The sequence below is a fragment of the Petaurus breviceps genome, unplaced genomic scaffold (genome assembly GCF_028583685.1).
Source record: "Petaurus breviceps papuanus isolate PSGF00001 unplaced genomic scaffold, PetGlider_PUasm1.0 175, whole genome shotgun sequence".
NCBI classification, from domain to species: Eukaryota; Metazoa; Chordata; class Mammalia; order Diprotodontia; family Petauridae; genus Petaurus; species Petaurus breviceps.
Window position 1 is genome coordinate 9,221,865 of NW_027185764.1, and position 18,535 is coordinate 9,240,399.

General features: G+C 42.2%; 1 long non-coding RNA gene across 1 annotated transcript in view; it reads left to right on the forward strand.

The window, feature by feature from the left end:
- The window catches only part of LOC138158646 (uncharacterized), a 316,165-nt gene that overhangs the window by 8,314 nt on the left and 289,316 nt on the right, over nucleotides 1–18,535 (forward strand). The window lies entirely within an intron of this gene.

The following is an 18,535-nucleotide window of genomic DNA, read 5'->3' on the forward strand; positions in this document are numbered from 1 at the left end:
CCCTTTCGCTGTTTTGAGAGAAACCCATTGTACTCTTTTCTGCCGGCTAGGGGCCCCTCGGTGTTTTTTTTTTTAAGTGGGGGTGGGGTGGGTATTTCTTCCCTCGGGGGCTGGGAGGGAGCCCCGTGGGCTGGTGCTTTATTAAGCTTGGGAGTTTTCCGCCGCCTTCCTCCATTTGCACTTTTCCCTCTAATGGTTTTTTACCGAGTAAGGCGCTGCTTCTGAGCTCCAGGTTAGCTATAAAATATTACAAAGTGTGCATTTAAATGCACAACATGCAGGCAGCTCTCCCATTAGTGGAATTAATTTGAATAGATGGCGTTATATTTTGGGGGGGAGGAAGACGCAACCCCTCCTCCCCCCCCAAAAGATCGCCCATGAAGAAATGTTCAAAGTGTTTGAGGCAGTGTCCCAAACCCCAAATAAAAATTTATAGGATGAGGAGAGATTTTTTTTTTAATTAAGGGAGGCGGGGGTGGTGGAAGGAACCGAATTACATCATCCCTTAAAAGACTGCAGAGCAGTTTGTTCATCAGATTAAAAAATAATGCACGCGAGAGTAGGGAGAGGGGGAGGGAAGGGGAAGATGGAACCCCACGCGGGAGGTGGGGGTGGGAGGTGGGGGTAAAAGACAGAAGCATGTTCGGCTTTGCTGAAGTTTTGAAAAGGATTGAGCTGTAGCCCGAGAGATGGGAAGCGGCGGGGGAGGGAGGGGGAGGAGTAATGGCGCGGGGGGGGGGGGAATAGAGTGTTGCAAGGAGGCGCTAGCAGCACCACGTAGAGACTCCCAGCCGTGGATAGACTCCCGAGGGTTAGTGGGGGGTGGAATGAGGGGGGGGGAGAATGGCTTAAAAGGACATTTCTGCTCATATGGTGTGTATTAACTAGCGTCTTTCTAGTTGTAAAGAATAATTTAAAGCTTTTTGGGTTTTGTTTTGCATTGACAAATGAACATCTGGGCTGAAGGCTCCCTAGCTTTATCAGAGAACTTTCCTCCCAGAACATTGATTGCCACAGTGGCACTAACGGCTTTAACGGCTTTTCCCCACCCTCGGGCCCTAACCATCCTTATTTGAATAGGTTTGCAGTTATATCAACCTTTCAATAGAAATGCTCCTTTTTCTTATTTTTTTTTTTAGCTGCAAATTATTTCAACTCCATCCCTCACACTTTTTCGAGGCTTTTGATTGTCTCCCCCTGTTCCAAATGTGGGGGTGGTAGAATGCTCCCCCCTATCTCCCTCTCCCCCCCCTTCCACCACTTCACTCCTTTTTACATTCCTCCTAGTGCGGTTTGCAAAATGATGCCTTTTGGGAGTGTTTGGGGGCTGCTGTTTGCCTGGGAGGTGGTGGGTGTTGGAGATGAATTTTATCTGGTTTGGTGCCCAGCCCAACAGTTCCCAAACATTTTTGTGAATTTCTGAGGAGCATAAACACAGACTCTCAAAACAAACAGGCTGAAAAAATCCCCAGGCCCCACCAAAGCCTCTCTCTGGCCAAATAAATAAAAACCACTAGAGTTGGAACCCCTTGTCTGAGGGCTGGGGGAGGGACAGTTGTTTTTACACAAGCTTTTCCCTCACATCTGGAGATTCCCCAAAGGCTGTAAACTCTGGAGGATCGAAGTGCTGAGTTCCTTTGGCATTCTTGGGAGTCCAAAATGCAGGCATCAGCAGTTTCTCTGCCTTGGCAGGAAGGTTGAAATCCAGCATAAATACTGCACCGTTGAGAGGTTTGCTGTACCTTGCAATGCTTATCAGAGGACAACATCATTATATAAAGGACCATCACTTTTCCCCAAAGAATTGAACAGCTCTGCACTCCTAGGAGTGAACTTCCATGTGGACAGAAGGGCGAAATTAACAAGACCAGGAGCCTATTGAGTTAGGGGATTCGTGTTTTCTAGGCTGATGGATGGATAGTTTTCCATTTAACCTAGTTCCCCTGTAAGATTCTGCCAACTATGTCTACTAGGGCTGCCTGGATGTCTGCAGGAGAGACTAAATACTGCTATTACTCAACCTGGATTGCAAAGAGAGTTGAAATTCTTTTATTAATAATGATGAAGTTATACTTTACATTTGGTCCTTGCATAATGTTTTAGACTTTTCAAAGAGCTTTCACGTTATTAATTTTTTCCTTATACATGGGTGAAGTTGAACTAAGTTCAGTTTTAGCCCCATTTTATTTTTAAATTAAGTTTTATTTTATTTTCAGGCCCATCTTTTCCCCCCTCCCTCCCAATCAGCCCCACTCCCCTTGAGGAAGCAAGAAAAATAAAACCATTTACAGATGTATATAGTCAATCAGAATAAATTCTCATATCAACTATGTTCAAATATAGATACTTTTGTGTGCATATATACATTATATTTATGATATACACGTGTATATTATACACAAATATGTATGTGTGCATCTATGCATATGTATATGTGTGTTTACACACACACACTGAATCTGCACTCTAGAGATAGGCAGCATGTTTTATTATGAGTCCTCTGGAATTATGGGTTGGTCATTGATCGAATTTCCTAAGTCTTCACTAAGCATCAGTTCATACAAATCTTCCCATGCTTCTCTGCAACCATCCCCTTTAAAATTTCTTACAGCACAATAGTATTCACATATATGTATGTATATCTTTACACACACACATGCATATATACATATTGTGTGTTTCTGTCTGTCTTGTTCAGTCATTTTCCAATTGATGGGCATTCCCTCAGTTTCCAATTCTTTGCCACCACAAAAACTTCTACAAGTATGTTTATACATATGGGTGAGTCTGTTTCCTCTTTCTTTGATCTCTTTGGGGTTTAGACCTAGTAGTAATATCATTGGGTTAAAAGGTATGCACAGTTTAATAGCTTTTTGGGCATAGTTCCAAATTTTAGCCCCATTTTATAGATGAGAAAAAGGAAGGAAAGAGGAATTCTGTCCCATAACAGGATTAGGACCTGAAGCTCTTGACTCCCAGCCCCAAACCAGCACTCTTCATCATTCCCCATTTAACTGGAGACATGAAAGACCTTGGAATTGAAGTCGTGTTTCCTTTCCCTAACATGTCAGCATGAAGAGGCGGAGAGGCCCAGAGCGGGAGGGCTGCTGATTTCTAAGTAGTGTAAGCAAATCCTGATTTCTGAGTAGTGTAAGCAAATGGTGCCTCAGCAACAAGACAGCTCTGAAGTGCTGATGAAGCCAGTTCCCAGTTCCCCTAAGCTGCTGCAGCACTCCCCAGATTCCTGTCTCATTCAGCCCAGGGACTGGACACTCCACAAAGGATTCCCTAGCTTGGAATTTTTAAAGGCAAAGCAGGCTATCTTCAATGCAGAGTTTTCTTTTGCTCTTAGGGGAATATATTTCTGTTCTTGCTTTTATTTATGCAAAAGCTAGGGAATATAGGGTCCAATGCAGAAGTAGAAAATCTTAACTAAGTTAAGAAGGTAGAAATAGCAAGTTCCTGCTGATCTTGAATAATTCCAGTAGACAGATCTTTTTAGAAATATCTTAATTTCAGGCCATCTAAGTGACACAGTAGATAGAGCATCGGTTCGGGAGTCAGAGAGGGCTGAGTTCAAATCTCAGTCGGGGGAAACCTATGGAGGCTAGTATCTGAGGCAGTGTCACCCTGAGCAAGTTATTTAATCTGTTTGCCTCAATTTCCTCATCTGTAAAATGGGGATAATAATAGCACTTATCCCCCAGGGTGGTTGTGAGGATCAAATGAGATAATTCTGAAGTGCTTAGCACAATATTTGGAACATAAATATTTCTAGAAATGTTAGATATTATTAGATATCATTGTTAGATATTATTAAATATATAAATGTTAGATATTATTAAAGATTTGCAACTTTATACTGTTTTAAAGTGAGAGGTAAAGAAAAACATCATTCCACCCTAGGAAATTGTATTTCAGATCCCTCAATCCTGGGACCTTTTTGCTGTCAGTTTTTTAGGGCAGGGGACCTGGGGGTCCATGTATAGATAGATTGGGGGGTGGTGTTAATGAACCTGGATGGGATAAAAATTACATCTTTATTTGCACTTTTTCCTTTGTATTTTATTATTTTGTAATTTAAAACATTATACATAGGCTTCCCCCAACTGCCAAAGGGGTCCATGACACAGGAAAGGTTAGGAATTCCTGCTTTAATGTGTTTAATGTGAAATTGGCTAAGAACCAAAGGGAAAAGTTATCATCCACAGATTATGTGGATTGTCTTCCAGGATATGCCCCTTGAATTAAAAATAGTGGTGTGTGACCTTGAGCCATGTGACCTTGGGCAAGTCACTTAACCCCAATTGCCCTACCTTCCCCCCTCCAAAAAAAAAAAAAAGCAAGAATTTAAAATAGTGGAATTGTAGTCTTAAAGACTGAAAGGAACTAAGAAATAACCTAGCCTCAACTCCCTCATTTTCAAATCAAGGAAACAGACCCAGGGAAAGTTAAGTGACTAGCCCAACGCACACAGGCTCAAGTAGCAGAATAAGATTCAAACTTTTGCCTCCAGACACAAGGCCCTTTCTACTGTGTCATTTTATGTTAGGCTGATGCCTTCTTCCCAGTTTCATATGGGTTTTTGGACCCGTATTATCCGATGTGTACAAATCTCTACCTGTCTGGGCTTGTAACACAAGCAGACCCTCATGGGAAGGGCTCCTCTTTGCCTGTGGGATCTACAGCCTAGAAGGATCCATACTATGGGTGTTATTTCAATAAGTGTCTATTGAATGTTAAGGCACTATGCTGGACTGAAAATCTAATTAAAAAATATGAAATGAAATAGTTTGCATTCAGAAAACTTATTGGGGCTGGGGTGGAGATGCATCATGCATATACAGATAATTAAATAGGAAGTTAATACAAAGTAATTGGTGGTATAAAAACAGATGCGAAAGGACTTAGGAAAGTTTTTGTGTAGGAGGAGGCCAAGTTTTGAAGGGAGCTAGATATTCTAAAAGGTGTCAGTGATGAGGTATTTGTTTTAGGCTCTTGGGACAGCCTGTGCAAATGCTCAAAGGAGAGAGGTGGAGTGTTCTGTCATTTATTCCAAAAGTTGGAAGGGGCCCCAAGTGATAAGAAACAGCTCCAGGAAGTGCCTGAAGATGGAAGAGATCATGCCTAGAAGACATCAGACATTAGAACCACTCTGCCTCAGTTGCTAATGGGCACCGTCTGCCAGGCCTGTTCCTGGTCTCTCTCTGCCTTCTCCAGTGGCTCCCCTAGATAAGAGCCAGAGGGGCCCAGATACGGAAACGATTAACCTGTTGCCCTTCTGCGGCCCCAATTGTACCTACAGTTACAGTTCTGGAACGCTGTTAGTCATTTCAGATGCTGTGGTCAAGTTACACCAGCTTTCCTTCTTTGAAACATTAATTTATCAAGCCCTTTCAGGAGGCTAATTCTAGCCAATGTATAATGCTCAATTCCAGGCCATCTTTTTGCTGCCGTCAGCTGCCATTCCCCCAGGGGAGAATGAAATGAGCCAGGTGCCACCTAAAATGGAGGGAAGGTAACCTTCAAACTGACCAGTGTAGAAACGCACTTTCGCTTCGGAGTGGAGAAGAAACTGCTGGTTTTCTGGGTTCTTTATGGGTTTTCTGATTTTAGCTATGAATGCTGAGGCCTTTAGGGTGTGATAGGGTTTTATTCTGTATCTCTAACAGGTTCATAATCCCCTCAGACCCAACAGTTTAGGAAAGATCTTTCTTTATTTCCTGCCTACTCCTTTCTCCTTCTTCCCACTGCCTGTTGGTGCCTCTGTTTTCTGTACTGAACATGAATTAGCTTTAGCTTCCCAGGAGAAAGACAGAAAAGAAAAAAAAAACATCCTGACATTTCGCCCCAAGATAAGGAGATAAAAGAAACCAGTTATTAAGCAGAAAGCAGTTGGGAACCTCCTCACCAACAGGGAAATGGTTGTTACTCTGCACATAGTATACATAGTAGGCACTAATAAAAGCTTGTTGATTGATTGTTTTCAAACAGCTTCATTCCTTTGATGTTCCATTTTAGGTGTTCACTTTAGAGAGTCATAGATCTTATATCTGGAAGGTCTATTCAGGTACCATTAGAATGTAAATTCCTTGAGGTCAGGGAATGCTTCTTTGTATCCCCAGCAATAATCCGTGTTCAAGCTCATCCTTGAAGAAGAGATAAAAAAAAAAATGCACCTCCTTTTCTTTTTAGAGATGACTGTAAGAATGGAAGACTGGGTGATGTGTTGGTTGGATTGGATAGGCGTCCTCATTTTTTGTTAGAAGGGATGCTGTCTGGAGAGGTGATGAGGGAAGCGTATATTTGAAAATGAAACTGATGTCAAAACAAATAATGTCAAAAATTAAAAAAAAAAGTTTGTTGAATTGAAAGGGACGTTATTCACTCAGAGTCATTCTTAAAACAATATTGTTACTGTATACAGTGTTCTCTTAGTTCTGTTCCTTTCTCTCTTCATTACTTTGTTCAAGTCTTTTGACTATTATAACTAAATTAACTATATAGGACATATGGAGAAAGATGCTATCTGTATCCAGAGAAAGAACCGACAGCTAGGAGTATGCATGAACAATTTTCCAAATATATATGTACACATATGCACATGTATGTATGTGTGTGATGCACACACATATACATACCTCTTTGCATCTAATGGTAGCCATCTCTAGAGAATGGGGAGAGAAGAAAAAAAGGAAAAAAGAAATTTACATGATGATTTTGTTGTATATTTGAAAGGAATAGCAGTGTGTACACAGCAGGTTTGCAGTTTCATTTGCAATCATCTTTTTTTATTGTAGTTTGTTATGGAAGTGCTTGTTTTATTCCAGAAATTTTTTAAAAAATTGAAAGGGACCTCAAGAAGTCATAGTGTCCATACCCTGCTAGTAAGGTATTCTTCTTCCTGTTTTATAGATGAGGCAACTACCACCCCCAAAATGTGAGAAGCCTGTCCCAAGTCACACAGCCAGGAAATGGGAGATGGGAGAGATGGGCGCCCAGGACTTTGGCAGCCTCGTGCCACATCCTCTTTCTACTCTAGCATTACCCTGGTCTCTCTCTGTGTAGCCTCTTACTGGTTGTTTTTTTTTAGTGCTCTGAATTGACTTTTGAGGCACCAGTTGTTTCTTTTTAGTCACACTGTTTCTTTAGACTGTGCACTTGAGGAAAGTATCAGGGTTGTCTTTGTCTTAGTCTCGATGAAGGTGAGCCTGGCTTGTTTCAGGATGAGTTTCTGGGGTTGATGACAGCTTCCCCCTCCTCCATATTCCAAGGGAATGGTGTTGTCACTGAGTGACCAGGATGTGACAAGGCAAGTAACTGCTGCCTCCCATGTATGTGTGCATGTGTATATATGTATGTGCACACGCGTGTGCATGTGTATATATGTAGGTGCACACACGCGTACATGTGCATGTATGTATGTATGGGTGGCTTGATGCATACATGTGCACACGCATACATGAATGCATGCACACACACATAATACACGAGTGCACATGTGCACACACAGTGCACACATGTATAACAAACACATGTACACTGGGCAAGCATATCGTGAGTGTGCATGCACACACATATGATGTGGAATGTGTGTACATATACAGACATGTGCATATGCACACACATATACATGTATGTACATGCACAGCATACACATATATTATAACATGTCTGCACAGACCTATATACATATACACACACATATAAAATCTGTGGTGTAGTGTAATGTATAGAGAACTGGTCTCTAAGTCAGGAAGACCCAGGTTCAAATCCCATCTATTCTGCGTGCTTCCTGTATGATTATCATTTAACCTTTCAGTGTCATAGGTTTCTCTCTAAGACTATAGATTGCTGAGCAGATACTGATCTGTATTGTTAGAAAGAATTTCCTGCCTTAAAGTTCCCTACATTAATAAAATCACAAGTCCAGTCCAAAACGTATGGAGGGTCTAAATTAGAGCTGGAAAAGACTGGAGACGACTTAATTCTACTCTTTCCCTTAACTCTCCCTCCCCCCCCCAATTTTTGTTGATACCTTTTGTTTTAACATTGCCTAAATTTTCCCTATATCCCTCCTTCTCTGCTCCCAGAGAGCTATTTCATATAACAAATAATTTTTTTTGAAAGAAGAAAAAATAAAAGAGGAAAAAAAATCAGTGAAACCTATCGAATGGAAGAAATTTGAAAATGTATGCAGTGTTCCACACCTGTGGACCTCTCATCTCATCAAAGTGCCTCCCTCTCCCTCCTTTTAAAATCAAGAAGTTTTATGTCCAGTGTAGGATTTTCCCAAGGTTAAACAGCTAGTCACAGGTAAATTTGGGTCCTAAATCTAGGTCTTCTGGCTACTAGATCTTTCCATGAATAGAATGTAAGCTTTCTGAGGGCAGTATCTGACACACAGAAGGCACTTAATGTGTGTTGATTTATGAATAAAGGATCTTTTTATTAAGTAGTGTTGCCCCAAAATAGAGAAGTAAAATCTCCAAAATGCTACCCATTTCTCTGTAGGGTCTTTTCCAGGGCCCGAAAACCTCTGAAATGAGTGCCAGGTGGTACCAATCTGGTGGCCTATCAGAAAGGGAAGAAGCCTGTGGCTCCTCCCACCTGTTCGTTTATTGCCATATTCATGTCTCTTTAGGGAGTGAGGTTTACAGGCAGAGTATCACAGGAGAGTATCAAAGTGAGTCTCTGGAGACACAAACCTGCCAAGTGCCCATTCAGAAAAGCTGGCAAAGGTGTAAGGTGGCACCCACTAGACGGGAGGACTGGAGCCAGACTGCAGTACTCACGCTTTGGCAAGCCCGGGATCTCTAACACAATCGCCAACCAGGGTCAGGCCCTTTTGTAGTGTTGGGGGGCTCGGTGGGCGGGCAGTGATCAAGGGCCAGGAGGAGCTGATTTTCCATTAGAGGCGGAATGAGTGCCCATGATGAGACTGTCAACTCCTTTGGCCTGATAGATTGCCCTCCTCAGCTATTCTTGACCCTCAAACTTTTGCAGCTGTCTTGTTGTGCTAGGCCTGGCCTCAACAGGAGAATGGGGTTGGAGAGGATAGTGTAGGGGAGAGAAGAACATCTACATTCAGAAAGCCAGAAGAGCTCTGCTCTGGCTGACCTTTGACAAGCTTTTTAAATTTAACAGCATCACCTGCTATGGGTAGCAATGTTTCCACCACTACTGCCCTGCTTGCCCTGGGTGGTATTAGATATGCCCATAGGTAAGGGAAAACTGTCAGGATGGCAAGATGTGATAGTGGGAGCACATTAGGTCTCTGTTGCCTTTCCTTCCACTCTGATACCTAATTTGTGTCAGATGGAAAAATGAAGATGAGGAAAGAGGAAAAGTTAAGGACAAGAATAGAAGACATAGCAAAGGATTTAGGAAAGGTACCCTACAAGGCTCTAGGTGGGCTGGGCAGGAGTCTAGGTACCACACCAACAAGCTGGGTCCTGAGGTCTCTGTGCATGCTGGAGGCCTAAGGTTTGCTCAAGGCAGATGATAAGGGAGTCAAAAGAAGTTCAAAGGTCTGGGAACTAGGAGAAAAGTTAGGCCTGGTGAGAAGGTCTGACTAGATCTCAGTGGTCATGGCAGGCAAGGGCCTGAAGGCCAGCAAATCAGGCAGACCAAGACAATGACACTATCAACTGAAATAATAATAGACAGCATTAATATAGATAGATAGCATTAATATAGTACTTTGTTTGAAAAGTGTTTCACATGTGTAATCTATCTGATCTTCCCAACAGTTCTGTAAGGTAGGTGCTATTATTTTTTCCATTTCATAGAAAAGGTGGAAGGTGGTCACCTATACATATATGTGTGTGTATGGGGGAGGGAGGGAGAGACAGACACAGACACAGAGAGAGAGAGGAAGAGGGAGAGAGACAGACAGACAGAGACAGACAGAGACAAAGAGAGAGGAGAGAGAGAGAGATAGGATTTACTTGCTAGAGGAGTTCATCATAGGAAGTAGTACCAGTATAGAAGGTAGTTCTGAGCCTACAAATGTATGAGGAAATCGAGTGTGTCTAAATGAAGAGACCAGTGACATCAGATAGGATCCTAATGAGGGATGAATATGGAAAGTGAATGCTGTGTTATAATGACCAAGGTTAACCCCAGAAGGGGCTTAAAAAAAAAAGGGCATCTTTTCCCCTCTTTGCAAAGGGCGGGGCGGGGGGGGGATGATGATGACTATGAGTGCTGCTGATTGCATGTTCTGTCCCACCCGGTTGACGAGTGAGATGGTTTCACTGAACAACTTTGTCCCTCTTTTTGTATTATTTGTTATAAGAGATAATTGGCTGAGTAGGGAAGAGGGGAGGGATAGATTTGAAAATGACAATGATATGAAACCAAAAGATATAAATAAAAATATTTTAAAAGATTTGGACCCTACTCAGGATTTTTCTAATCATTAGGATGAGATCAAAGTTTACTTTTATATTAGGGTTAAAAAAATAATTTGCTGGGTAAATTAGCAATGGAAACATGATTTCAAGGGAGGAAGAGTTTAAATTCTGAATACACAGTTTATTCTACCAAGAATAAACTTAGCAAGCATTTCAGAAGTGCTTTTCAAGCACAATGAAAATTCGAATTCTACATGTTAAAGGACCTCTATTAGGCAACACTTTATGAGTACATTTCTGTAGTGTGTATATTTAAAAGTAACAAAGCCGTCTGTCTTTAAAAATATTTCAAAATTGAGACTTTAAGTGGCCTCTCCCCAATGTCTGAAATTAGTGAGCTTTTTACACTATGAAGAATAGAGACAAAGGGAGAAGAAGACAAGAGGAGAAGGAGGGAAAGACATGAGGGTGGTCAAGGGAAAAAAGAGAAAAGATTAAGAGTTGGTTTGATCTCCTTGGGACTGCTGGCCTTCCTCATAGCTTTCTTTGGGGAAAGATGGGGACCCACCTGGCTGAGACCATCCTGCCGTCTAACATCGTGGGTAGCATGCAGAGTCAGGTGATGGGAAGACCTCATCCTGTTGACAGTTAGGTGGGATTACTCGGAGGAGTTATTAATAGACTATTTGAGTACTTTACTATCTGTAGTGGAGGACTGTGGCAGCTGCTTTCCCCCCACCCCCATTAAAGGCTTAAAAGCACTGTGAACCAAGATCAATAAACCCATGTAGAACTAGAGCAGTTAAGGGTACTTGGCCATTTTATTTCTCCAACAAACTCTCAGCTTTCTGTTTGACAGGCTGCAATGTAAGGAAAAGGATTTGTCCAGTCCTAACCTGTGGTCTCCACAGATCCGCTGGCAAGACCTCAGATGGCAATTTTCTTTCCTTTTCATTGCAGAGTGCATTGGGTTCACTTTGGGGTGGACTAGGGGGCCCTGTGGGGGAGGCTAATAGGGCCCTTGGCAATGGCAGCAGGTTCTCAGACTTCCTCTCTGTGCATTCACCTGCTGTTGCTAAATTTTCTTCACCCTTGGCCCCTGCACAGATGGGGGGCCAGAGCTGTCTAGTGCCAGCTGGAGGTAAACTGCTATAAGGTGAAATGTGTCTGCTGAACCAGCCACTCTGGGATACCATTTGTTAAAAAAAAAAAAAGTTTCCTGTGTTTCTTGGAATGAAGAATCAATGGGTCTGGATATGGGATTTGCAGACCCAAACATTCTTTGGAACTGGAGTTTGTGCCTACATCTAGCTTTGTAGCCTTAAAGCCTAGTCCAGTCCTTTTTACAGCAGGCATTTAATAAATGCTTTTTTGGAATTGAATTTAATTCCTATAATACACCCAAACCAACCTGCCAGGAAGTATTACTATGATGAGAGCAATCCCGAATTTTAACTTCAAGAGAGAATTGAGAAGTAAAATGAATTTGGAAAAATAGCTTGGAATCTATTCCCTAGCAACCAAATGAATGCCTCTGAATTGATTAAGAATTCTTATGTATCCAAAATTCAAGCCTATCACAAAGATGCATTAATAAAAATGCAGTTTGAGCTAATGCAAATAGAATTTGAAATGCTGGACAATTAAAAATAATTCAGATTGTTAAAAAATAGTTTTAAATGATATTTGTTTATTTATTTTTGCTGTTTTGTCTTAATTCAAAGTTATATGAGATAGACTGTGTGGAGGGCATGCATAGGTTTGTACATATCGGCAATGATGATTGCTGTATAAGAAAGGAGGACCATGGCCTCCATTACACTGAGTAGGGCCTCTGTGGTTGGCTTATGGAAGTAAATGGATATGAAGGCAGGGATGGCAGCATTGTGAGTGCCACCATTTGGGGGAAGCACCCACACTAATGAGATCATGCACCTAAATATTGGAAAAAGTAAGTGGTGCCGGGAAAGATAGTCTCATGAGGTTAAAGTGTAATCCCTGTAGTCATATCCTCCGTCAGATTCCAGAACAAGGATTGGAAGAGACCATGAGAACCCCAGCCAAAGAGAGAAAACTAAGACTGACCCCTTTTTCTGTAATGTGCTACCCCCTCAGTCACTTAATTCAGACAAGTATTTATTTTTTCAATTAAATTTCTATTAATATCTTTTATATCATTTAAATTTCCCTCTGTATTAAACTACTTGACCAAGTCACTTTGCCCTCTTATTCAACAAACTCCAATGGCTCCCTATTACCTCCAGGATCAAATACAAAAATCTGCTATTTATTATTCAAAGCCCTTTAAAACCCATTGGCCCCTCCTCCACCTTTCCAGTCCCCTTGCATCTTACACTTCCCCTCCAACCCAGCTTCCTTTAGCCTTCTGAGCTCTCAGCATGTTCAGGTTGATCCTCATGCCTGGAATGTTCTTCGTCCTTATGTCTGCCTGTAAGTTCTTCTGGCTTTCTTCAGGTCCCAGGTAAAATTCCACCATTTACAGGAAGCTCTTCCTAGTGCCCCTTAATTCTAACGCCTTCGGGCAGGTAGGTAATATAAATGATAGAGCACTCTTCCTCCGTTCAAATCCAGCCTCAGACACCTATTGGCTATGTGGCCCTGGGCAAGTCATTTCATCCTTTTTATCCCAGTTTCCTCATCTGTGAAATGATCTGGAGAAGGAAATAGCAAACCATTCCAGTACCTCTGCCAAGAAAACCCCAGAGAGGGTCATGAAGAGCTGGACACTATTTAAAAAAAATTAACTGACAGTTTTAATGCTTTCCCTTTGTTGATTCTCTATCCCGTATGTAGCATTTTTGTACATATTTGTTTGCATGTTTTGTTAGAATATGAGCTCCCTGACAGCAGGGACTCTCTTTCGCCTTTCTTTGTGTCTCCAGAACTTAGCACGGTGCCTGGCTTATGGTAGGCACTTTACAAATGTTTATTGACTGACTACCATTTATACAGAACTTTGAGGTTTGCAAAACACTTTATGCTTTTTAGAATTTTAAGCATTTAAAGCCTCACAACAGCCTTGGGAGGTAGATGCCGTTACTATGTCCATTTTACAGATGAGGAAACCAAGACAGACAGTGGTTAAGTGATTGCCCAGAGTCACACAAGTGTCTGAGGCCATACTGAAACTCAGGTCCTAATTTTTTCCTAATCCGTGAATCCTCTCTCTACCTTTGTGTGGAAATAGGAGGCATTTTCTCTTCTTTGGAACCATCAACAAGTATTTATCGATGACAGGCTTGTGTTTTTTTTTTTTGTTGTTATGTTTGTCCTTTGTTCTTGAAGAGCGCTGTGGCATCGTGGGATGTTGACATGACTTACAGCTGACTCGGATTTGAGTGAGGGAGGGCTGTGCAAGGTCACCAGCCTCACTCTCTCCTCCAGAGCCATCGACCACATAGAATTCCATAACTAAGGTCTGCCTTTTTTATGGGAACTTTCCTGGTATCTCCAGTTATTAGCAATCTCCCTCTTGAAATTTGCAGACACATGCACATACACACACGTATGTGTGTATACATGTACTTTGTCTTTATTTAGTGCAGTCCATGATGCATCTTTCCACTAGAATATAAACCCCTTGAGGGCAGGGATTGTTTCATTTTTTTCTTTGTAGCCCCAAGTAGTGCCTGGCATACAGGAGGTGCTCAATAGTTGCTTGTTGGATTGAAATGAACTGAGAAAACCCATTTGTCTGACTCCAGAGAAATGGATAATGATATCTTATGATATCTCCACTCCAAATCAAAAGATACAAAGTGGTTTCTGTTGATCACCTAAAAATTGTTGACACTGGGTCTGGTGTTCATTAAAATGTTATTTTAAAAGGTAAATTCAAGGTGACAGAGACTTTTCCAGAGAATAACCCATTCTTTCCCCTACATTCCGACAGCATGTAAGCTCCCTGAGAGCAGGGACAGTTTTGTTTTTGTCTTTGTATTTCCACAGGGTCCTACACAAAATCTGGAACCTAGTAGGAATGGATTGATCATCTGTGGATGCCTAGCAATAGCTTTCAAATGTCTATGCCTTCGGTGCTTCACCATGTCCCATGGATGATCTTGCTTGAAGACCTGAAGGCTTATTCCAGCAGTTCTCCAGCCCTAGCAGGGGCCACTAAGTGGGAAAGGCTTTGAATACAGGCCTGGAAACATATTTCTAGTTTTTGTCTAAAGATCAGCCTCCAACAAGTTAAGAGAACCCTAAAAAGGGTTACCCCAGGGGATGGGTTTTGGCAGTCACAGCCCCTTATGAGGGCCATTCGATAAGGCCTAAAGATCTCCCCACCTGGATGGGAAGAGGTGAGTTTGGAGACTAGATTTTACCCACTGAGTAGAAATCACAGTCTTTGGTGTTGAAGTAATTTCCAAACTCCAATGCTTCTACTGGTCTGTCTCTTCATGATGGTTTTTTTTTAAAAATCATTTACTAAGCATTTATATGGCAAGCACTGCTCTAGGCACTTAAGATTCTGTCTCCAAGGAATTTACCTTCCTCTAAAAATGTTTTATTGGTATGTTTTGTTTTTATATTCCTTTCTTCTCTCCTCTCCTCTTTTCTTCCTTTTCTCCTTTCCTTCCTTCTTCCCTTCCTCCCTCCCTCTCTCTCTCTCTCTCTTTCTCTCTTCCTTCATTTCTCTCTCTCTCTCTTTTTCTTTCTTTCCTTCTTCAACCCAGGACAGAACCCTGGGGGTACACCCTGTAATGGAAAGTCAGTTTGGTACAGTAGAATGATAGTTGGATTTTGAGTTGACACATGGATTCAAATGCTAGCTCTGATAACTATGTAACCGTAGGAAAAAACATTTAACTTCTGCCTGCTTCCATTTCCTTATCTGTAAAATATGGTATATCCCTTTCATTTCCAAACCTATCTCTCCCTCTCCTCTTCTCAGTCCACCATCCCTTGTAACAAAGAATTTTTAAGGGAGAAAATAAGCAGTTTGGCCGAGCCAGCCAGCACATGGACCAAGTCTGGCGCAGATGTGATCTTCCATTCCCCAGCTCTGCAGAGACCACCCCTTAGAGAGGAGGGTTTCTCTACCCTCCCGTCTCCCACTCCTTCCCATTTGGCACTCTCTTACTTGATACCTAGTGTCCTTATTTATTCCCCTGGCTGTTACTGGGTCCCCACTGCACATCCCACTAAAGCCTACTCTTCCTGGCATAGGGAGAGGTTCCCCCACACAATTTAAATCAACAAAAATTTATTAAGGGAATACTATGTGCCTAGCATTGTGCTACTGGAGCCCGGAAATCCAGCAAAAATGAAATTTTGGTACACTTTGTCAAGGCGTTTACATTCTATTACAAGGGCAGACCATGTTTACAAATGAACATATTTCAGGGTGCTTTTAGGAGGCTAACAAATGAGGGAAGGGGAGGAGGAAGGACTTCCCTTAGGAGGTAGCCCCCCGGGTGGGCTTTGAAGGAAGACAAGGATTCTGAGAGGTAGAGCTAGGCTGAGACTGCAACACAGCCTGAATGTGTAGGCGAATATCCACAGTAGCTTTAGGACCTTGAATATCAGGCTGAGGTTTCTCTCAACCTCCTCCCTTCCCCAATCAAAACAGATTTCACAGGATCTGTTCTATGTACTGTTTCTCCGGGGCCAGGCTGTCTACTAGGAAATTGATAAACTAACTAATCCTTAATGATGTGATGACTGACGATAATGGTTAAAGCAAGGTATAACCCTTCCCAGGTAACAAAAATGCCTTTTAACAGGACTTCTGGAGACCGTGCCTTAGTACAAAGGAGACCCTCTGATTGTAAGAATTTCAGACACTCTACAACACCAGTGCGGGGGATGTTTGGAAGGAAGTGGTATACTCTGTGTGCCTCAGGTCATAGGCAGCTGCCTTCTCTGCGTCAGTCAGTCAGTCAATAAGCGTTTATGAAGGTCTTACTGTGTGCCAAACAAAGATACAAAGAAAGGTTTGATCCCTGCCCTCAAGGAGCTTACATTCTTATGGGGGAAGACAACATGTAAATATGTAGGTACATCCAAGATATTTTATGAAGGCAATCTGAATGGGGAAGGCTTACACAGATGGGGTGGGGGATTGAGAAAGGCAGGGAGCACTCCAGGCATGGGACACAACCAGCACACGGGCATAGAGCCCCACTCCTGTTTCCCTACATGGTCTCAGGCTCATAGCATCTCACATTTCAGCTTCTGTTTGAAGCCAGGCATGGTCCCATTGGACCCTCACCTGGGCAGGTACAGTTAGACCACTCTCTGAGGACGGTCTAGAGAGGGGTCTGCCAGGCCCCTAAGACATCACCCTTCTGAAGTCATTGGTCTTCTTTGAGAGTGAAAGACAAACAAGAAAACTAGGCAGGAGGTATTTGTCCAGGGAGGGTCTTTTGGTATTTGGGGAACTGTCTTTATAGATATGAGGATTTTCTCCTAGAGAAAAGGAATGTGGAATATTAGATTTACAGCTAGCAAGAATCTTAGAGGCCGTCTAATCCAACCCTTTCCTTTTGTAAATGAGGCCCAGAGGTAGTAAATGTCAGTCGAGATTCAAACTCAGAACCTTTGACTACAAATCCAGCTCTTTTACTCTACCATCCTGCCTTGAAACAAAACAGGATAAGGGTGCCCTGGTTACGCTCATAGACCCCTTGGCTGATTTTCTCTTTGATATTTTATTTCCAGAGTGCTGGGGGTAAGGGACAGCTTTCTGAACATAGGAACTTCTCAGAGTATCTCAGTGAGATTCGTATTGGAGCTAGAAGACTCAGATTCAGATTTTGATTATTTCTTGGCTGTGTGACTTTGGACTTGTCACTTACATTCTCTTAACCTCAGATTCCTTATCAGTAAAATGGAAGGCATGAAACCCACTTCACAGAACTACTATAAAGAAAGTACTCTGTAAACTTTAAAACACTGTAGGTATGTCTGAATAAGCAGAGGGCCTCATGTCCAACTCTCGATGACCCCATTTGGAGTTTTCTTGTCACAGATACTGAAGTGATTTGCCATTTCCTTCTCTAGTCCCTTTTACAGATGAGGAAACTGAGGCAAACAGGGTCCTCCTGACTCCAGGCCCCGCCCTCTATCCACTGTGCCACCAGTGCCCTTTCTTGGCCCAATTATTTTCCAAATTCATATCAAGAGTAGAATTTTGAGAGATTTTTCATGGCCTGTTCTCCCCAATATAAAGTTTATATGAATCAGTAAATATTTATTAAGGGCCTGCTAGGTGCTAGGTAGCACAGGGGATAGAGCACTGTTTGGAATCTGGAAGACTTACCTTCCTGAGTTCAAGTCTGGCCTCAAACACATACTAACTGTGTGACACTGAATATTTTTAGTTTCCCTGTCTTTGACCTTCTTGGCGGTGTATGTCCATTGTTGTTCAGTCATTTTTAGTCGTATCACACTCTCTGTGGCCCCATTTTGGGGGTTTTCTTGGCAGAGATAATGAAGTGGTTTCTCATTTCCTTCTCTACCTCATTTTACAGATACAGAAACTGAGACTAGGTGAAATGTCTTGCCCAAGGTCACACATCTAGTAAGTGTCTGAGGCTAGATTTGAACTCAGGAAGATGAGTCTTCCTGACTTCTTCAGGAGCTACCTAGCTGCCTGTAGCAGGCCCTTAATAAATACTTTTTGATTGATATAAACTCCATATTGGGGAGAAAAACCTTATCAGCTGCTACTTTCACCCTCTTCCTCCAAGTCCCCCTTCCCATATACATGTCAATTGTATCACTGTGTCAGAAGTCTTGGGAAATAAAAAGACCTCATCCCTCCCTTCAAGGTCCTTATAGCCTAACAGGGGTTCAGGAGCCTTGTGTTTCCTCTTCCCTTCAAGATCTCAAAGCCACCTGTCAGGAAAAGCTCTGAAGAATTCATTCACGTTAATTAAAAACTTGATGACTTTCTGGGTGGGGGACATGGGAGGGATGTATTTAGAAATGAAGCTAGTGCAAAAATGAAAGATATCAGTAAAAGCAAATAGATCAGTGAAGGATATGAAGCTCTGAGGTGGGTGGCTTTTCTGTTTTTGTTTTGTTTTAGAGAAAGGGAAAAGAATAGAGGTGGCCAGAGTCTAAGGCTTCTGTCCTTACAGGATAGATAAAAACAGAACTGCTTGGGGTAGGAATAGACACAGAAAACTTCCATTTGGGATCCAGGAGTC